This window comes from Crocodylus porosus, unplaced genomic scaffold (genome assembly GCF_001723895.1).
Source record: "Crocodylus porosus isolate Cpor-Errol unplaced genomic scaffold, CroPor_comp1, whole genome shotgun sequence".
NCBI lineage: Eukaryota > Metazoa > Chordata > Crocodylia > Crocodylidae > Crocodylus > Crocodylus porosus.
This window is the reverse complement of record NW_017728886.1, coordinates 160,054,483-160,076,248: the sequence shown is the minus strand read 5'-3', so window position 1 is coordinate 160,076,248 and position 21,766 is coordinate 160,054,483. Positions and strand designations below refer to the sequence as shown.

The 21,766-nt window shown below is 42.3% G+C and overlaps 1 protein-coding gene across 19 annotated transcripts in view; it reads right to left on the bottom strand.

Annotated features, from left to right (window-relative positions):
- Nucleotides 1-18,364, bottom strand: part of LOC109316110 — a 396,050-nt gene extending 377,686 nt beyond the window's left edge. For 7 of the 19 annotated variants that reach the window (XM_019544020.1, XM_019544053.1, XM_019544105.1 and 4 more), the window contains exons 1-2: nucleotides 18,204-18,364; nucleotides 14,825-15,104 (exon numbers count right to left, since the gene is read on the bottom strand). The gene's annotated coding sequence lies outside the window, so the exon portion shown is untranslated. Of the gene's footprint in view, nucleotides 1-14,824; nucleotides 15,105-17,322; nucleotides 17,430-18,203 lie in introns of those variants that run through there. The other 12 variants (XR_002102772.1, XR_002102773.1, XR_002102769.1 and 9 more) reach the window with 6 other exon arrangements.
- Between the last annotated feature and the right edge of the window lie 3,402 nt (nucleotides 18,365-21,766).

Sequence of the window (21,766 nt, the reverse complement as noted above, 5' to 3'; positions counted from 1 at the left end):
CCAGTGCATCTATGTCAAGATATTTCAGCCATAAGTTGAACTTCTGCAGGACAAAGAGAAGAAAAGGAGAGTAAAATTCCCAAGTTCAAAGAATTTGAAGATGGTTTTGTAATTAAGCCATGCAGTGAACACAAGCCAACACAAATAAAAACACTAGTACTAAGGAATATCATAGTCCACAGGTGACCAACCTGTGGCACAGGTGGCACATGCAGCCTCTGTCTGTAGCACACAGAACATAGGGGAGGGGACAAGCAGCACTGGGGTAGATAAGAAAGGGAGCAGAAAGCACAGCAGCAGCTTAGTCATGAAAAAAAGGATTGGAGAGGCATTCTGAGAGGGTTCAGGGCTAATCTGTGGCATGCAGACCAAGAAGGCTGGCTCCCACTCTTACACATGGTCCTCCACAGATTTATTGGCCTTTGGATAATTTAGATGAGTAGTTCTCAACCTTTTTTGTACCAGAACTCATTTGTAAACATCAATGGTCAATCCTGACCCCATGCCCCTCTCTCCCAACCCCCCCAGCGTGTAGAGCAGGAACTCACTTATGCCAGCAGTGCCAGGCTGGAACCTGCCAGCCTTGCAAGGGAAAAGCCGGTTTCCCAATGTCTCTCTTTTGAAGGAGAATCCATTTTTAAAGTTTGTTTGGGACCCTTTATCTGACTTAAAGTTTAATTCTATGTAAAGATAATCAATAATCTATTAAACGTTTTAAATAAAGATTTAAATAGGTGATAATTCTGGTAATAATTTTTTGCTAAAAATGGGAAAGACCACAAATGCTTACATTTGTAAGATTCAGATTAACACTGAATTTTGTCATAGAAGAACCTCGCTGCTTCTGACATTGTTTTTGAAACGATTAAAATCTAGGCATAATGTATTAGCCAATGAAGTACATGTTTGCTAAAGTGCATTAAAAATATAGCAGATTTGATTTCAAGGTAATCTGTATTATACCCTGCTTAAAAGGACACCATATACAGAAGTTTTTAAAAAATCAATCAATCAATCAATCAATCAATCAGTGTGAATGTTTATTTGAAGAGCTCAAATATATTCTATACTACTGGAAAACACTTCAGGTTTCATGTTGATCCATATGATGGCTGCTCATCTGATGAGCTGTGAGTTTTAACACAGCATTATTCAAATCAATAGTAGCAACCACCATTGTTTTGGTTTCTTCTATGTCATCAGTAAAGCAGATACAGATATCAGACCATAAATTTACATGCACATGCAAGCTCTCTCTTGCACCCATATCTCTAAGAAGACATGCATTATAATCCTTCATTTTCCTAAACCAGGTTTACTATTAAGTAGGACTACTAAATCTGGTCTCAGATATAGTCTGAAACAGTTATTTTAATAAATTGATTAGTAAAATTTTCAGTTTTCACAAGTTATAAATGCATAGTGTATCCATAGGATTTTGTACATGCAATTGCACTTTACTAGCTTCTCAGTTAAATGTTTTTAATAGTCAAAGATGATTATGGCACCAAATTATCAGCTAGCTTGTTTTTGCTGTATGCATGACATACGCATCTGTGTCCATTAGTCTCCTCCCTTCCCCCATGCTTCTCTACCCCATTTGAAATGTTAGACCTCTGTGCTATGCAAATGAGAGCAGTTAATTATGCAAAGGAAGGGGAAAGGTTTACAGTGATATAATTGCGTTAAATCCTTTCTTCTTTATATTCAAACATTGAGAACATAACTGAACATCTGTTAGGAGTTTCAGAATCTTAAAACCACTCCTTTGTAAATTTTCAGAATTAAATGAAAACAATGCAGAGTGTTTTGATCTTAAAAATTATGGTATTGTAACCAATTTTTGATAACATTTTTAAAAGGTGTTTTGAAAGCATAACATTTATCCAAGATAAAAAACAAATTCAGAAAGATGTTGCTTATTTGTTCTGTGGTTTTCAATCTTTTTGGGTAATCAATTATAACTGCAAATGAATAATAAGCCAAACAGCAAGCACAGCTATCTCGGGTAACTAAAGTATCCTAGCAGAAAAGTCTTCTGTAGCCTTTTCATATACAGAAATCCCTTCCAGAACATCAAGCGTCCAGTTAATGGAATAGGTGTGCACACATGCATCTGTATAAGCAAGAATCTCATTAAATGGACAATCAATGTTGTTAGGCCTTAAAATACAGTTATTCCCTGAAAAATTGTTGGATACTAAGGTTGCCACTGTCTTACTACTGGAAATAGTTAATTAAAATAGCAAATTAGTGCAAGACACATAGAAGAGATAGCAATATATTTATGGAAATACAAGATGTCAAAATAAGTTCAGGTTTATGTCTTAGCTTCACAATGCCTCTGTTTTAAAAGGGAAACAATTACAAGCTTAACAACTTCCTAGTATAACGCAAGGCAAGAATTATAATGTAAACAGGCAAAGGGCCTATGTTTGTATGCATCCTTCACAGAAGCAAGACTCTACAGCCTTCAAAGCATTGCTTCTCCACTCTCTGATTGGTTTGTGGAAGGAAATCTTTAGCATGGTTCTTGGTTTCTCAGTTTTGGAAACCTGGAGTCAGTCCTCTGGCTGGATTCAAGAGGGAGAACTGGAATATTATGAATTCCCCCAGCTCTCTCTCCAAGTAGCACAGCAGCAGAACATGGTTTTTCCCCATTTGTACTTAACAAGAAAGTTTTGGGGGTGGGTTTTGGAGGCAGACTTCCATACATTTCCACTGCCACGATCATATTGGCTGCATTCAGATGAGTTTGGAGGTGTGATACATGCAGACACATGCAGGGATTCCCCATGCTGCTACCTTTCAGATGGAGGGTGGGGGTTGACTCTGAGAGATCCCAGGGTAAACAAACTACACCAAAAAAAGCAGAGCTGCACACATGGTGCCAGCGCACACCGCTCAAACCAAAGCCTGGCCAGCTGGAGCCACATTCTGGCTGCCAGCCAGCACAGTTGCTGACCCCAGCCTTCCCTACCTCACCCAGGGTAACCTGCCACAAGCATGGCACAGGCATTCCCCAGGGACAAGCGGCGGCAGCACAAGGTCCACCACTGCTACTTGTCCCTGAGAAAACAAACACATGCAATTGTCCAAATGTGGCCGTTGGAACCATCCAGAGCTTCATCGTTGAGGCAGAACATGGTGGCCTGTTTGCCAAAAGCATTAACAAACAAGCCACCACTTTCTATATCTGGGAATAGGAGTAGGGAAATTTTGTCTGTGCAAGAACAGTAGTGTTACACTTTAAGAGCACCCAGGAGAAAAAACAAGAGGAAAAAAAATCAGCTACACTATTTGTTAGACATAACAAACTGTTTGTTCTTTCCATCATAAAACAAAAGACTTTGTCAGGTGCATCATATTTATTAACCAGAAAGCAATGCACTGTTTCCTAAAAGGCAACTAGCATAGAGATTAAAGCAAACTTCCCTGGACAATGCACATGATAAATAGTTAGCACATACTCGAACCCTAAACACAGCCTCTCTAATGCCTGATGGCTCTAATACAGTTCCGAGATGCACAAAAATCTTCATATCTGTCAAAAGCCAAGTACTTTCCAGGCAGGCAACTATTACATCACATTCACTAACTAGGAGGACACCATGACCTCCAAGCTTCTTATGCCCAGAGTGTTCTTTCCCTAAATAAACAACATGAACAGAGATAAAGAAGGGGCATATCCACGCACCAAAACATCCTACTTCACATGTTACCATGCCAATGGCGATGTGTCAGCAGTAATTCTTCGCCATAAATTTACACATGGGGTCTTGCAGTCTGACACCACCACAGAGGAAGAAATTAAGAAAAAAAAAATTAACCAATCTTAATAAGGTGACAACACAACATAAGGAAGTGTTGGGGAAATACATATGAAAAATGGTCTGGGTAATGATCTGTACAGCAATACAGAGCCCCATAGCCTCCTGGGCTGCCCATTTCTTTAATAACCAATTACCATTTACAATGCATCTGAGATGCGGTGCACCTGGTCACAAAGTTCTACACATTACACACTGACCACAGTGTGCCAATGGCCACTGACATATGTTTAAAAAACAAACAAAACAACCCAAAATGTATAGATCAGACATTTCAGCAGGGCTTTTTGGTGCTTTTATCTAATAACCAATTCAATCAGCTATTAGATAAAAGTGCCTAAAAGCCATGCAGAAGTGCTTGACCTATACAGACATTAGGCAAGCTAGGTCAAACTAATGTGACGCCTCCTCTGGGCTTGCATTGCACTCAGTACAGGTGCACACCAAGCTGAAAGTAAAGCACTATTTTGCTTCTTCCCCCCCCCCCCCATCTGTAAGCATCCTACATGTCCAAGTACCATACTATTTTCTTAAGGGTTCAACCGATCTATGTTTCATGGCTTTCTTCACACAATTGTCCAACGTATCCAATGTACTTTCCACAGTCAATTTGTGTTGGTTTGCTACCTAAATTGCCACAATGTGCCTGGTGAATACTTAATCACATACAGGAGAACCAAAGCATTCCCTTCAGCAAGAGGACTCTTCCTCCTTGGCCTCTGTCATGGTTTCTTAACCAAATGACCTTAGCCACCAAACCCAGGCAGGAACCATTCCAACCATACAACTGAAGAACTATACAGCAAACTTATATTGCATCTTTCTACATAAATACAGAAATGAATTCACTTATGCAGCAAAATGCTAGCATTTGTAACTACCCTTAGACTATCAAAACACTTAACATTCAAACAACATAATCATAAAATCACTTAGCACTAAAAATTACTATGCATTATTTAATGCGTCTAGTATTCCCATTAACTATAAGCACAGGGTGTCTCAAAAAAGTGTATCCATACTGTAGTAATCAGGAATAAGGAGACATAAAAAGCAAAAAACAAAACATACTGCAGCCACAATACACACTTACTGTCAGTGGCCAAAACATCCATCATTATATAATCATATATATAACATCATCCTCTATAATGAGTGCCATGATGTCAAAGTACAAAATGATAAAAGACTTTTTTTCTTTTTGTTTTTTTAGGTGCCCGGAATATACACACACCCATACATGTCTACACATGAACAGATTTTGTCAAGGGGGGTGTATAGGACCAACAATCAGCACCGCATGGATGGCTGTATTCCCACTCCCACGCTCACCAGGGTGGGCAGACCACACCACAGGAGCAGCAGCAGATAGGGACTTCATTTTTTCCTCAAAGGCCCTGAATCAGATAAGATCCCACCCCTTCCCTGCTATTCTCAATGGCATGTCCCTTCCCCATGCATTCCCCTCTTCTCCCACCTGATGCTATTGCTCCCACCTAATGTCAGGGCAGAGGGGAGCTCCACAGCCACTCTTGCCTGGCTCCAGTCAAGCTGCATGGAAAGCCCAGATCAGATGGGGACAGTGGCCACAGTGATGTTAGATAGGTTCCCCCTCCCACCCTACTCCTGGGCTGGCAGAAAACACTCCCAGATGGGACCCCTGGTCAGCTGATCAGTGCTCCCAGCCTTCAGAGCACAGTAAATTCCCTTGGCTGGAAGCTCTGAGCAGCCAGCAGAAACCACGGGAAGTGCAGTATGCCTCCCCGCAGGTAGGACCCCTGTGAGTGTTCAGGGCTTCCAGCAGCTGAGAGCCTTGTCAGTAATCAGAGCTCCCAGCCATAGAGGTGAAACATGCACACAGCAGCAGGGAGCTCCATCACCTGACAGGGCTCCCAGCCTCAAAAGCTAAGACTGCCAGCACAGGGGAAGGCTAGGATCATGGTCCCAACTCCCACTGTACCAGCCATATGACTTTATGAGATCTGATGCTCCACCCAGAATCACACCTCCTGCCATGCACACGTGGTACAGCAGGAGGCTTGATTATTGCAGTTGCACATCAGATCCCATCACACAGTTTAACAAAGATAAGCGTCACGTGTTACACCTGGGGAGGAAGAATCATCAACACTCCTATAGCCTGGGAGGTACCATTCTAAGTAGCACAACTGCAGAAAGGGATCTCGGAGACACAGGCGCCTCCGAAACTAACACAAGTCACCAGTGTGATGAGATAATAAGTAAAGCTAACTGCACTCTTTCTTGCATAAGTAGGTACATCACAAACGGGTCTAGGGAGGTAATACTTCCTCTCTATGCGGCCCTGGTCTGCAGCTGGAGTACTGCATCCAGTTTTGGGCACTGTACTTCAGGAGGGATGTGGATGGCTTGGAGAGGGTTCAGAGGAGGGCCACTCACCTGGTTAAAGGCCTACAGAAAAAAAACGGATGTGGACCGATTAGGAGACCTGAACCTCTTCAGCCTCCGCAAGAGGAGGCTAAGAGGTGATCTCATGGCCACCTACAAACTCATCGGGGGGCAAGCAAGAAATAGGAGATACAGTGTTTACTAGGGTGCCCATCAGGGTAACTAGAAATAATGGCCACAAACTGGAAGAGAGCAAATTCTGATTGGACATCAGAAAAACATTCTTTACCATAAGGGCTCCCAAAATATGGAATAAGTTTCCAAGGGAGGTGGTGCTGTCCCCTTCCTTGGAGGTATTTAAAAGGAGACTGGATAGACACCTGGCTGGGGTCATCTGACTCCAGCACTCATTGCCGCCCAGGGCAGGGAGTCAGACTCGATGATCTAATAGGTCCCTTACAATCCTAACATCTATGAAACTATGAAACCTTTTTTTCAACATCTGTCAGGAGCCTACTAAATATGAAACTCAATTATTTTTATGGTACTTGTCCTGGCTCTGCTTCGCCGTGGAGGAACTTGTAACATCCCTGGCCGTTGAGATAAATGTTTGAAGATGATTATAGTGTTGTTTCTTCAGTCAGTTTCTGATCACTACTAATATAATTAATATCCCTTTCTGTGAGGTGTTTTTGTCGATAGGATTTTGTGATCATTTCAGACACTAATAGGGGTCTAAAACAGAAACACTAATCGGAGATTGCTGATGGAAAACAAGAGAGATTTATGAAGCTCTGACACTTCATGAGATACTACATAAAATACAGAGGAAGAAGTTCTTTGCTCTTAAGGTTCTAGTCTAAGGCCAACATTTTCAAGGGTAGGCTTCTAACTGTTTTTTCAGAAGTGTTGATCACACACACATCACCTCTGAAGCCAATAGCAATTCTCTTAAGTGGTGTGTTTAATATTGCTGAATTTAGCTACTTGGGTCCAAATACAGCAACATAAAAAAGTATAGGTGACCAAAAAAAGTTGATCAAAACATCACAATTATTGGTTTTAATGTACTAGACTGTAAAAGCACTTTTGTGGCAAGTGGGTTAATATTAATGTTAAAGAAAGTATTTTAAGAGCAAACTAAGGAAGAATTTTAATTAATCCTGAATATGTCAGTGTTTATATTGTGACTAAATCCAAACACATTATAAACAGGAAGTAAACACAGATTGTTGCAAGGAAAGGGTTTTTTTTGTTTCTTTGTTTGCTTTAAGTTCTCCTAAACACACACGTTGTTGGGAACTCACACATCTGTTGCCCTATTCAGGATCAACCAATACGTCACCATGTTACTTTTTACACGTGCAAGCACCTGGCACTTCATGCAGTTGTGTAAGTGGCAAAATGTGCATCAGCACAAAGAAAATGGTGGTGGTGTGCTTTCGAACTAAAACACCTTGGAGGTACTTTAGTTCAAAAGCACACCACCGCCATTTTCTGTGCACTAATGCACATTTTGCCGTTTATACAACTGTACGTAATGCAGCACAGTGTGCACCAACTCACATGCAGAGCAGACTCGAGTAATCTAAATGGGCGTATCTCTGTCTCATTGCAGCACAAAAAGGTACACATATAAATGCCCACTATAAGCTGGCAGGAAGCTGGACCATCATAACAATCAAAGCCTTCTTGATCCTATGAGGGAGAGAATCACAAATTCTCTCCAGCTAGCCCTTATGGCAAGTGGAATGGCAGGTTCTGCAGGGAGCCACATTCCAAGGCAAGATCACCATTATACTTATCTTTGGAAAAGTTAGACGGACAAACTAGAAAATCAAAAGACAAACAGATTATCCCCTAGTGAAATCTTTTCCTTCTGTTCAATCAATCATAACAAATATTTTGAGAAGCACAGAAGTCTTAAAAATGTGTACTAGTCTGCTAAAATTTTACTGGCCTTGAGTTTGGTTTTTTGGTTTTGTGGGGGTAGAGGGGGGTTGCTTTTGAGACATTATTCCTAGGTGCTTCCGTGCCAGTACTACCCCAACTGGCCATTATATTCCATACTACTAGACAGGTGAAAGCCCTCTCCATACCAACACTTAGATTTAATGCTTTAAGAAAGGATATTGCTCCAGTCTCTAGCTTGAAAGGTATAAACATTGATTAAATTCTTGAAACACTGATGAAAAGATAATGTTTGAATTCAAGTAAAAATATGTACTAAGATGGTCAGAAAGATACGAATATTCAATGTCTTGCAACCTGCTTGAACCAGAAATAATATACAATTGAAAATACAGTTTTCTAAAAATATATCTAGTATTCTTTCTCCAACATTGGCATTTCTCAAGAAATGTGACTTAAAGATACTCCAGTCAAGACATGAAATTGAGTGTTTTGAAGTTAGCTTCAAACTAAATATGTGCAGACAGACTTTAAAAATCTCATGTTAAATTTCAAATTTTATAATCCTGTGCTGTTCTTCATAATCTTGCCATTTAAAATAATGTAATCTGAATTGAGGATGCATTATTGTTATATTGGTAGCTAATTTACATATCTACTCAAATTTGTTTTCATTCAAATATTCCATCCTCTTAAAAACTATACTCTTAACATAGGTGTTGATAGTTTGAAGGAGGATGCTTGCTTGGTTTACATAATTTGCATTTCATTATTAAGTTTCAGAGCTTCCTGAACTCCATTCTTCAGCTCAAACAACAAGATTCTTTTCCAAAAACACTCATTTTCATTTTAAAACCTTTTTCTATACATTCAGATAATCAGCTACAACAGGCCTACAATAATTCCCTTGTATCAGAATCATGCAGGGTTGAATGACATTATTCAAAGAAGACATGTCAGTTAATCCCAAATAAATCAAGTCTTGATCTGGGACATAATCCTTAAATATGCACGGAAGAGCAGCTTTGAACTGATAAATCTATAGAATGCAGAAATTGGAATTTAAGACTGAAAATGGAATCAGACCTATGAATCATAAAGCTGTAGCACACCTACATGATAAAAGCAAATCTGTAACTTTTGAACTAACTTTAATTCCATTGACTTTTTTGCAGACAATGAATTTCAAGGATTATTAAAAAAGTACGGTGCAGATAACATCAAGTACAAGTACAGAAAACAGCATCAAGACCATTTTCTCATATAGCTCCCTATTTCTGACCCTCAATCAATCAGGTTGAATCCAGAGACACCGAGCAGAGCTACTGCCTGTCTTAGGGTGCCAGACTGCGTCACCAGATCAAAAAAGTGCGTCTAATTTTTTTTATTTATTTTGCAAATTTAGTTTTCATCAAGGAGAATATGCATTATTTGCAACCCCTTTTCTCACTAAAAACCATTACAGATTTATGCACTCTCTCTTCTCTTACACTTCTACAGCTTCTTTAGGCTTGAAAGCTAACTGAAGCACTGGTAACATCAGTTGACTTATATATTCAGAACCATCATCAATTCTATTCTTGGCAAAATGTATGTAGTAAGCAATGCTGCCTGCCCAGAAGTCAGTTGCCAAGTTCCGAAAAGCTCTTAGCAAATGGCCACACATATCCTTGCCTACAGCATGTTTAAGTTTAGTACATTTCACTACATACTTGCTTACAGTAGAAAAATCGATTATAACTCCAAAACTAGTACACATTGGTATTAAATTATTGATTTTTCTGAAAGACAGAATGTCAGCATTTATCAAAATGACCTCTTGCATTATAGAGTGTAGTACTATGAAATTAAAATAGAAGAGGTTAATTTTATCCCTCTTGTAACTCTGCTGAAGATAGTGCAGTTATTTCAAATAAGAATTTCATTTAGAATGTGTAGGGCTAAAAAAAGGAACTCTATATTTCTTTCATATGTCAAACAGGCAATAATTTTCTCATTCATGACATAGACCCAAGATGTTTATCATTCCTATCAGAATCTAAGGACTCTTGTTTTCTCATTAGAAATGCTCTGTAGCACAGGTGGACTGACACATAACTCATAAGAAAGAGTTAGACTCTATTCTGAGCACTGCTTGCCCTTCTCCGTTACATCAAATATCAGTCCCCTGGGTCTTCATATCAAAGGTCCCTCAAAGCCTCTCCCCACCTTGGTAATGAGAGGTTGATTCCTGCCTCTCATCCACCCATTATGTCAGCCACTAAACCACACACCTTTGTGCTTGCTCCCTCACTACCCTTCATTCTTAGGAGAAGCTCCCCTTACATATCTCTGAAATATCTTTGGATGGTTGAGACACTTGGCCTTGTGCCAACAGTGCATTCAGGTGTACAAGATAGTTAGCAACATTCACACTCATGTCCAATTGCTTAGACATAATAAGGCACCGATTCATTATTTCAATTTTTTGGAAATAACGTTTACTTTTAAAACGATAATTAATACCATAGTGCTACTATTCAGAATTTACACAGTGCTTTTCATCTATTAAATGCTCTATAAATATCACCAAACGTTAAACAGGCTATTAAATGGATAGGCAGGGGAATATCAAGATTTCTGCATTACATGAAACAGAACACACTTCACAGCAGGTCAATTTACTTCTTTTTTGGAAATTTTATCAAATTTGCTTTGGAGAATTCCATAAGTCACTTGGAACAAGAACATCAAGAGCTAGCACAAGTGACAGGAGCCTTCTTTGTACTGTACTGCATGCACGACAATCTATTCCACAATATGGACAGATACACATTCTGAATCTGCACTTGTGGTGGCATTATTACTATATAAAGGGAGGTTTTTTCTCTTCCTCTCTAAGCACATTCGATTCTCCATTAAAATGCACAGGGTTTTTAATCTCCCCTAGAAGTCCAAACATGTCTATGCATTTTAAATCAACAAAAGGCCAAGGTATCAAGCATAACTGCATGCTACTTAAGGCCTCAGAGAAGATTTGCAGCAAATTTCATATTAGGAACATACAGATGCTAAAGATCAGAAAAGAGCCTGCTAGTGGGCTGGACATGCTACCTAGCTATGTACCAATAAATACAATCAAGGAGAACAACAAAAGGTGATGAAAACTATCATATTCCAATAACCAAGTACCTCTAACCTGACCCACCACTTAGCATTGTGCAGCAATGCAGGCTGGTGGGCAAGTTCTATTTACGTGCTAAGTTGCCCCTAAATATTTGGAGAGAGAACTCTAAACATACTGATTATCTTTTTTAGGCAGCTATACGTGAACTTTTCTCTTCCAAGACTAAGCAACATTTAGAGGGGCATGTGCCTCACTTAAATGAGGACAATCTTCGACTTCACAAAAGCCAAAGATAGAACACATCCCAATATTTATACCTCATTGCAAAATTCTCATCTCTCAAGTTAAGTGTTAGTGGTAAACAAGTGGAGTCATATAGAATGCAGACAGAGAACATGAACAGCATATTTTTGTCTATAATTATTAACTAAACATCTGTCAATTTGAATCAGCATCAAACAAAGTAACTAACAAATAATACAATCAGTGGCACCCAAGCCAAGTATAAAATGCGCACAAATGGAAACAATAAGGCACATTGCTCCCCCCATATATATAAATAAAATTTCTTCCCACTTTTCCACTAAGCAAAATGGGACAACAATTCCTGTGGCACTCTCCCTGCGATTTCCTCCTCTGGACTACCCAAAAGTCCTCCTTGGGTCAAAAATCATCATGACAAGGCTTACAGCCCAAATTTGGCATAGTCCAACTATATCATAGAAACTCTCCCTGCACTTCATGCACAATGTTCTCAGGCAGCTGACAGCAATGAAAACTCAGATAACACTGGCTCTGCACTAGTGCAAATGAGAAGCCCCCCTAAGCCGGTGTAAATCACAGGATCTCCACACCATTGGTCCTAATCTCTCTGAAAAATCATTGGATTTTGTGCAAATTTGAGGTTCTTCAAGTTTCATAGTTCTCGTGGCAGGCAAGGTTCTTTGGGTAGATGTGGTATCTTTTATTACACCAACTGAGTAGCTTTGCAAGCTTTCAGGCAACAACCACAGAGTCTCCCTGTGCCTAAAGAAGGGTCTTTGTGCCTGAACACTTGCAAAGAGCTTTGTTCTGACCTCTCAGTTGGTCGAATATCACATCTACCCAAAGAACCCTGCCTGCTTATGTCCTTAGACCAACACAGCTACAACCAAAAACCCTGCATAATTCTTGTGGAACACTGTTCTCTACAGAACAATTTTGGTGCCATGGGTGATATGTTGCGAGTTCAGCAACAACACTCTGGACACTCTGTGTTGTACTAACGTTCATTTATTATTGTAAGTCTCTGGAATCACATCCCAGAGTGGATCTTAACAGTTGCCCTCAGTAGATGTATGCATAACTTACACTTGCTCTGCCTGACTTGACCCAGTCCAGTCCTGTGGAGGGAGAACAACCAAGAATGCCCCTGGCTCCTCATGGCAGAGAACCAGGAGTCCCCAGTGCTGCAAAACTGCCACAAAGCCACTGAACCCTGCAGTGCTGAGCATGAGGGCTTTGGCCTTAAAGGGACAGTACAAGGAAAACAATAAGACGCAACAATGGGAGACCAATGAAGAAAGCAGGACTTCACAAAACTTTAATTTCCACAGGGCCCCATCTTGGCTTTCTCCAAAGGAGAGAGCAAGCTCCAGCATCCAATAATATCCAAATCCCAACCCCACTACTTGAAAAAAACAGCAACAGCAGCAGAAGAAACAACCCCACTTTCTTCTGTCACTTCTTCAGACTCAAACTCATCATAATTGTAGCCATTTATGCCAGCCTGAGACACTGAGGACTCATAGGGGGTGCATGCAGATGCACATGCACCCCCTGAGATTGGCCGTGCACCCCCTGAAAATGCTAGCCGCAAAACCAGAAGTGCACTTCTGGTTTCACCATTGGTGATTTCAGGCTCAGCGATAGGCCGCTGGGGTACCCTCCCTGCTAGTCAGTGATTGACTGCTGGGGTACCCCCTCCCCCAGTCGGCAATTTGGTGCCCCCCCCAGACTCAGGAGGCACCCGTCGCCCATGACCTGAGAAATTGTTCTACAAATATTTTAAAAATTCTTCTTTCTCCAGAGTCCATTTCCAATTATGTCATTCCCATAGTTGTTTTCACTCTGAGAAAAGATAAAGATGAAATAGAGCTTTTCTTACAACAAAAAAGCTTCTTACTTAAAAAGATGTCCATTCAGTGTCACTGAAGGTGTGCATGCCACAATCCAAAGATGTGACTGCAGTTCATGCAGAGGTACCAAGCTAGCTAACTCAACTTAGCCCTGTAACCATTGCAACATGGATCTCAGTACAGTCTAGCTGTCCAAGTATGTATCCACAGTCCCAGATGGATTTCCACACCCTGCCCTGAATCAGCAGGAACTGTTTTTTTACCTTTTTCTGGCTGCTAGCTTCACCATGCCTACACAAACTGCAGTCACATAGCTAAACAGGTATACACAGAACAATAACAGGTTGAAGGGATCAGAGACAAACTTTACAGCTCCATAAATGAAATATCTGCATTTCACTTAATGAAGTTACTTGAAAGTAGTCTCCATCATATTTTTCTTCTCTCCGCAGGGTCTCTCTTTACAACTGGATAGGATAGCATGCAATTATTTATTGGATTTCTATTTCTTTTTTTTTTTTTGCTCTAAACTAGGGCAACCAGCTCATCACTTTTCCTAAGATTCTGTATGCTTGTGTCGGTCCTACATCTTTTATAGGCCTGAACCAATCAGTGAATGTAAACCATACATCAAAAGCAACTGTTTTCATACTGTGTTATAAATACAAAAATATCAATAAGGAGTTCAATTTAAAATATTTTTACACTAAATTATGTTCTTTACAAGCTTCATAATTCAGTTAGGGATACCATATTTCCTCTCCTAGGTTTCAGCACCAAAGATTGGATTTGAGTTAACTTCATCCTAACTTTTCTTCATAAATTCTGTTTAATTTTTGCAAGCCACTCAGCTAGCTTGAACAATCAAAACAGAAGTGTCAGTCACTGGCTGTATCTCATGAACTCTCACAAAGCTGGAACATTTGGGATGCAAATATAAGTTTAGCAAGAATGCTTAAATCCAAACTAAGAAATAGAAAACAAAAGTAGTAATTTTAATTATTAAACATTTTAACTGATATAAAAATTATCTTTTGTAGTTGCTTTCATCTGTTTTTTTTAAACCTAAAGCACCTGCATACTAAGTTGAAATCAAAACAGTAATACGTCTTTAAATGTTTTTTTAAAAATCTATTACAAAAGATGCTCTGGTTAAATCATTTTTAATCGTGTCTCTTCAAAATTAGTCATCTGATGTTTAGAAGTGTTCTAACTACTACTACCGTAGTCAATGATTTCTCTGGGTGCTGGATACCTCTTGGGGGGGGAACAGAAATAATGTTATTACTTACAGAACTTTGTCTAAACTTAAGAAACATAAGTTCCAAACTAGAAATGTTCCTCACAGGTTACACCACATAATACCACAGGTAGGAATGAAAAGAAAGGGATATCCATTAAAATAACAAACACTTGTTTGTCTAAAACAAAAATTAATGTACTTGATATTTTGATGGATAAGTTTTGTTTTGTTTTTTTAAAAGTAATCTTACCTTATTTTATCTGGTAGAACCTCAGTATCAAAAAGTGATCTACTCCAAAACATTTTCATCAGCATCTTCTGCACATTTTCTGATTTAAAAGCCACATCCACTACTTCTACCACTTCATTAACTGATGTGTAAATCCAAATGATGATGCTTGATGTCTTTATTCATTCCCAGTTTCTCCTATCCCAGGTCCCAGCAAAATAGCCGCAGTTGAATTAAGCAGTAATGCAGTACAGCTCTATGGTGCTTTGGCAGCCATCATGCTTCTCCAACACACTTTGACCTATTCAAAATGAGACAAATGAGTGTTAGTTCCAATACATCAGCAATACTTCACTACAGTAACTGCTGCTCTATTCATGGATCAAAATACAAATAACGAAGTGACGCTCTTTGGAATATTTCAGCTACACTCTACATTCAGAAGGTGATCAAATCTGTAATAAAATAATGTCTGGTAAAATCACCATGCAGAAGTATTATCCGAGAATTCAGAGAGTTACTGTTATTTTGTGCTTTTAGTATTGTGCAAAAATGGCTTACGTATTTTTCTACACATATAATCTTACATCTTGGCAAACCCCAAGGCAACAGGACAAGCAGCAGAGAGGATCTGTGAAGTCTAAAAAAACATTTAAAAATCCCAAGAACAGAATGGTATGGGAAGAAATAAAGCCTGAAGGTACCTGAAGAAAGTAGGACATTTAAGAGTGCACCTACTTAGAGTGCATGTATGACTCCAAAGAAAGTATGGGAGAAAGCACTTGGCAAGCACAAAGCTAGGGACAGGAGAGGCTCTATTTCCCTGCCTATAATAGCTTTCTCTTATTGTTACATCTCTTCTCTTGCTGTTACAAGGAACACTAATGTAGCCAAGGCCTTGGTTGCATTTGTTGTTGAGACCTGAATCTTCCTAAAACAAATGACAGAGCAATTAAAGACAATTGCTTGTATATACTTGTATTTCCACCCACTGCCACCATTGATGTGGTTCCTTAATTAATAACAATAGTGGGACAATATAGGGGAGAGGGCCACGCTGGTGCAGATAAGGGTTGCATGTGTTGAAGAGGAATGGAATGAAATGCTCTGTTGGTTCTGCCATGGGTGGAATGAGCATGTGAGAAGAAAATAAGCTTGTATATAGAAAACAGAGTAAAGGGTGATGCACACATGTGGAGAAGGGGAAAAAGAGGACTATTGTTAAGGAGGAGAATGTGTGCAACAAGCCATGTGTGAAAGGATAATTTTGGAGGGGCCATGGGAAAAAAGTGCTTACAGTTGGACAGGTTTTAGAGGGCCCTAAGCTGATCTGTGTGTGCACAGTTGGGGGGGAAGACACAAGACAAAACAGACCACAAGATTTTTGGTGGAAAAGGCAAGGAAATACATGAGAGGGAGAAATTTTGGCCAAGAGGAGGAAAAGGGAGGTTGAAGAATGTGTGGCAATAGATGCAGATTGGAAAAGTACAGAGTCTTATGTAATACAGGAGAGAAGAGGAGTGTGGTGGGGGGAAGGAAGAGAAAGGAGTAAAGGAGAAAGAGAACATGACACAGAAAAGGGGGAGAAAGGTGAAGTGGAATAAAGGGAGGGAAGAAGCAGTTTTTATTCAGTGTTTCTGTTACAAAAGCAACAGATGAGGTAAAATAAGAGCAGAAAAGCATGGGGTAAACAAAGAAACTTTTCCAAAGTTATCATACTGAATAGAAAATGTAAATGTCAAAAATATTACAGTAGAAAAGGAACGAAACAAAAGATGAAATAAAGTAGGCTGCTGGGAGTCTAAACTAATTCACCTAGGTAGCTGGCCATCCAAATTCTCTCTGCCCCCAAAAGCTTCAATCAAATGGTCTCTCTGAGGGTCTCCAAATTAGTTATACGGCCTTCTACACACTGTGCATGCCCTTCCTTTTCTTCATTAGGGAGGTCTCAATTACCTGGCACTCCCCCAGATCTGAGCCCATCCTTCCACAGAATTGCTACAGACCTCTCACCATCCCCATAGCTCTCTTGTTCTGATAACTTCTCAGAAGTTTTCTTACTCAGCTCTTTCTTCTCCCCTCCCCTCCCTGCCCAGAAAAATATACACCCAACCTTTTAAAGATCCTGAACAAAGCAAATCCCAAGCAAAAGGGCAGGGGGGAGATGCAGATCAGTGCCCGCCACTCTGTTACACAAGCAGATCCAGAGGGGCTGAGCTGCAGCTCAAACAAAGAATACCTGCCTGTGCTCCTAAAAGTACAAAGAAAGAGCGGGGAGTCTGCCGCCACCCCCCCCCCCTTCTCCCCACTCAGCCCCTTCCAGTCTCACCAAAGCCTGCCCTAGAGGGAGAGAAGAAAGAGAACAGAGGAGCCTAGACATTACCTTCTCCCTCTTTTAAAACTCTTGAGAAGGAAATGCAGGGACCCTGTGGCCAGACTGAGGGGCTGCTGGCTTTCAGTGGGGAAAGTTTGGGGGGGTTTCCCTGCGGGGGAAAGGTGCAAAACTGAGCTGAGCTCACCCAAAGGAAGAGAGATGGGAGTTCATCCGAGTTTCTCCTTTTGTTCAAGTTCCCTGCGCAGACAAAGAGGCAGGCAACGGCAGCAGGTCCCCCCCACCCCCTTCCTGGTAGACCCAGGGCCGACACTGCCTTTTCCCCTCCCGCCAATTCAGACAGCATCTTGCAGTGCCCCCCATCCCTCCCTGATCCTGGGCCCAGCTCCCTGCAGGACACCACCCCGCTGAAGGGGAGGGACGAGCCACCTCCCAAGCCCTCCTCTCTGGGAGATGCCCCTCTTTGTTCGCAGGCCCTTGACAGCCGGGCGGGGGGGCAACCAGTCGGTCCCCTCGGGATCTGGCTTCAGGCAGCTTGATCTCTTCCGATCTGATGGGACAAGCGAAGGCAACACACACACCAAAAAAAAAAGCAAAACCCCCCAAAAGCCAAACAAGTGCAAGCAAAGCCAACCCCCACCCCCCGCCCCCCCCAAAAGGGACCAGAGGAGCGGAGTCGCTAAGCCTCTGGCCTCTTCTCACTTTTTGGAGGCCCGATCCACAGCGGCCACAAAAGCCCAGGCGTGGCCACAACGGCAGCAACAACAAAAAGCCCTCGGCATCTCTACCTGTTGCACAAAGCGCAGCCACGGGCCCAGCATCCCTGGGAAGCGAGCCCCGGCAGCGAGGGGGCTCCCTGCCGTGATCGCCCCCCGCAACACCCACCCTGTGCGGACAAAGCGGGGGCAGGATACCCGCCACCCCCACAGCCCCGGGGCCACCCCCGCCTGGCCCGCACCACCCATCGCATTCCCAGCAACTTTCTGGAGTAAAAATCCACAAAGGGGGGAAAGTTTGGGAAGGGGGGGAAGTTTCTCAACAAAAGAAAAACCAAGCGGGAGGGCTCACCTTGGAGAGGGATGCACCTTCCTCCTGGCAGCGCCCGGCTGGGTTTGCTGGGGGGGAGAGGGGGGATCTGCAGGAGAGCCTAATTGCTGCTGATCACGCCGGCTCTCGGAGCGCGCCTCTGGCTCAGCCGGTCTCTCTCGCAAAGGTCCTCACCCCCTCCTCCTCTCCCGCCCCACGCAGAACAAAGGAGCGGAGACGCACTCCCCTCGCTTTTGTCTCGCAACTTTCCCCGCTCAACAACTTTCCAGCCGCCTCGCCTGCAGGGAGCGCGGTGCGGCCCCGGAGCCGCAATCAGTGCCCGGCTCCCCGCCAGATAAACACCCCGCTCCCAGCACACAACTGCCCCTACCCCCCGCCCCCAGCTGGAAGTTTGGAGGGAAGCGCTCCGACGCCTCGTGTGTGTAATGTATCATGGGGGGACGGGGCTGGAGTCATTACCCCGGCGGGAGAAGCCGCCGCCCGGGCTCTATCCAGGTCCCTTTGTGTGCACGTGCGAGATGCAGGCTGCGGAGCCCCCCCGCAGCTTTTCCTGCCCCCCACCACCCAGTTTTTGTCCAATTCTAAGCTGGGTGGGGAGGACGACCCGGGGAAGTGGTTTTGGCAGGGAACACACAGCTCCTTTCCCTCCAGCAAAGTGGCAGAAACCTGGGGCTATCCAGCCCCCCAGGCCCCCTCAGTGTCTTGTCAGAGCAACTCGGACCTCCCGCCGCCTTCCTTTCCCCACACATCCTCTGCTTCTCCCCCCCAGGCCCCCTCAGTGTCTTGTCAGAGCAACTCGGACCCCCCGCCTTCCTTTCCCCACACAGCCTCTGCTTCTCCCCATTTAGCCTCCCTCAGCTCTTCCCAGCCTCCCATTTCACTCATCCCAGCTGCCCTCAGCCCATCCCCACAGAAGCCTCTTCCCTCTGAACCTTCCACTCACTCACCCTTAGGGTGGCCATCACAGGGGGCAGTCCAGTTGTCCTTTATTGATGCAAAACCAGACACCTTTATGTCTGCTATTTTTCTCTTGAAGAGAAAACTAGAGGACATACAGGCATTGGGTTTTGTATCAACAGAGAACAGAGTAGCAGAAAACCAGAATGTCCTGTATGATAGCCACCCTACTTTCACCTGAGCCTGCCTGACTCAGGGCTTCCACTCTTCCTAAATTCACCCCACTGCCTTTCCCACCTGACCTGCCCCCTGCTTTGAACTCCTTGTCTTCCTAGCTGATTTTCTTCACTGTCCTGATGCGGGGCCACCTGGAGACCTGTTGCTTCCTTTACAAACTCCACATGCCATCTCTCTATTTTGTGTTGCACCTTTTTGCTGCTGTTCCTATCGCTACTTGTCACATTCTGCCATAAAGGCAGGATCCTCTTCAGTAACACAGACATTTGCCTTACCATGTTTTTGATAAGTCATTTTTTTCCCCTTACAATTTCATTCACTCTGCATCTCCCCTACCACTACTCTGTCTTGGTGTCACTTTTTTCCAGTTTCCTTAACTTACTTGACTGAGATGTTAGGATTGTCTCTTTTTTTCCCCACTAGCAAAGTCTCTGCTAGGCTCCTGCCTTCAGCTCCGCAGCCCTCTCTTCAAAAAGAGCAGCAGCAGTCAACATAGGGCATGTTGGAATCACCTGGCTCAGGTTAAGCGGCTTACTTCCACCTGCCTAAACCTAACTTGAGCTGGGCTGCTGAGCAGCAGCAGGCCAGGCAGGAAGGGAAGGGGATGACAGGTTAGGTCAGGGATGACAGGTCCACAAGGGGAGGGGTGACAGGGCAGATTAAAGTGCCCCAGCACTGAAGCTAGGGCAGGACTGTGCTGTGAACGTATGCAGGTGTCCATTAAGTCAGATTAACCTATTTTAAATCTGGTTAACCCCAGCTGAAATAAAGTTAGTTTACCTCCTGAAGCAAACTAACTTAGAGTGGGCATGCTATGTTTAGGGTGATTTAAGCCCTGTGAACACCTATGCAACTGAATGCATCTATCACCTTAGCATATCCCTACCTTATTCTCACCCTTCATACACACACTCCCACACTAGTGTCCTGCAGACATCTATGGCTTCTAACATTCCTTAACCTACTACAATGAAAGTTGAGAGAGTGGGCAGATCCAATAGGCATCTTTTAAGGGCCCCACCTACCAGTATATTTTTAACATTCAAGGAAAGAGACAAAGGCCAAATTGTCATAAATAGCCACTGATTTTAGGCGTTTCTTTTTCAGTATCCCATCCAAAACTCTCCAGTACTTCTTTTCAGAACTTGGTAGCACTTGCAGCTCCACTTAAAAATGCCCACACAAAGAAAACTATAGTAACTTCTCCCGCTTAAGTTGCAGCACACAGCTGGGATTAACAACTTCAGCTGTTTCACCTCCCTCTCTACATACACATACTATACTACTACAGATTTGGAAGTAATCTGAATCTATAGGCAGAAATACAACTGGAAGCTTACTTGTTTAGTAAGTTTATGTTTTGCCACACAAGGCAACATTTTAAATTAATTCACTATAAGATAAGAATGGCCTGTCCAGGCTCAAAACCACATATTATAAATTCAGAAGCCTCACCTTTCAATAATCGGTGTTTCCAGCTCAGAAACTACTCTTCCATGTCGTGGCTAGGCTGCCTCATCGTACCTCGCTACATCTACCTCTTCTCTCTTGCTTTGAAGGTAGACCATAAATCTTTCTGAGGCAGAGACAGTCTTGTTCCATGTTTGTACAGCACCTAAGACAACAATCCTAGGCTATGACTAGGGCTCCCAAATGCTACAACACCAACAACAAACTCTAACTGAAAAGCCTGGACTCCCAGCTCAAATCCTGCTTCCTTTGCATTCTGTGCAGGAGTTGTAACAACCCCACCAAGAATCTCCTAGTGGCAGGAAAATATATTGCAGCACCCAAGAAGCCTTCAGTGGCTACAGATTACCATCTTCACCCTGCAGATAACTTCTTTGTCTTTCAGCTGTTTAAAGAAGAACTGCCTCAGTTTTGGGGACTTCACTTTGGGAGCCATGTTCTGCAGGCCAGTAATAAATCATCATCATCACCAACGTGGACAAATGATAATTTTCTAGCACAAAAGATATTGCAGCCAACCCAAAAGGCACCCAAAGTCATGATCGGATTCTATTAAATATGGCTAAACAGATTGTTTTGGTGCTTCAAAAAAGCTAATTTCATAAAGCTGAGAAAAAGCATGAGTCAAATTAATCGAGGGGGGAAATATAGACTAAAGTTTTAATACAAGCTACATATTCTTTAAGAAGAGAATATCAGACAGCCAAAAAGCCTCACTTACACAATGAAAAAAAGGGGCAACATTTGCTAAAATACCGTCCTGGTTCAGTGGTAAAGTAACCCACAGTTTTAGAAATAAAATACCAAATCAATGAGGAGGAAATAGATAATAATTAATATAAGTTAAAATGATGAAGTGCAGAAATTTGAAAATTGATCAGGGAAACTAATACCAATAAGAGAAAAGAGGATTTTTTTTTAAATATATATGTAAGGAATAAACTATATCCTAGCAATGGATGCAGACGCATTACTAAAGG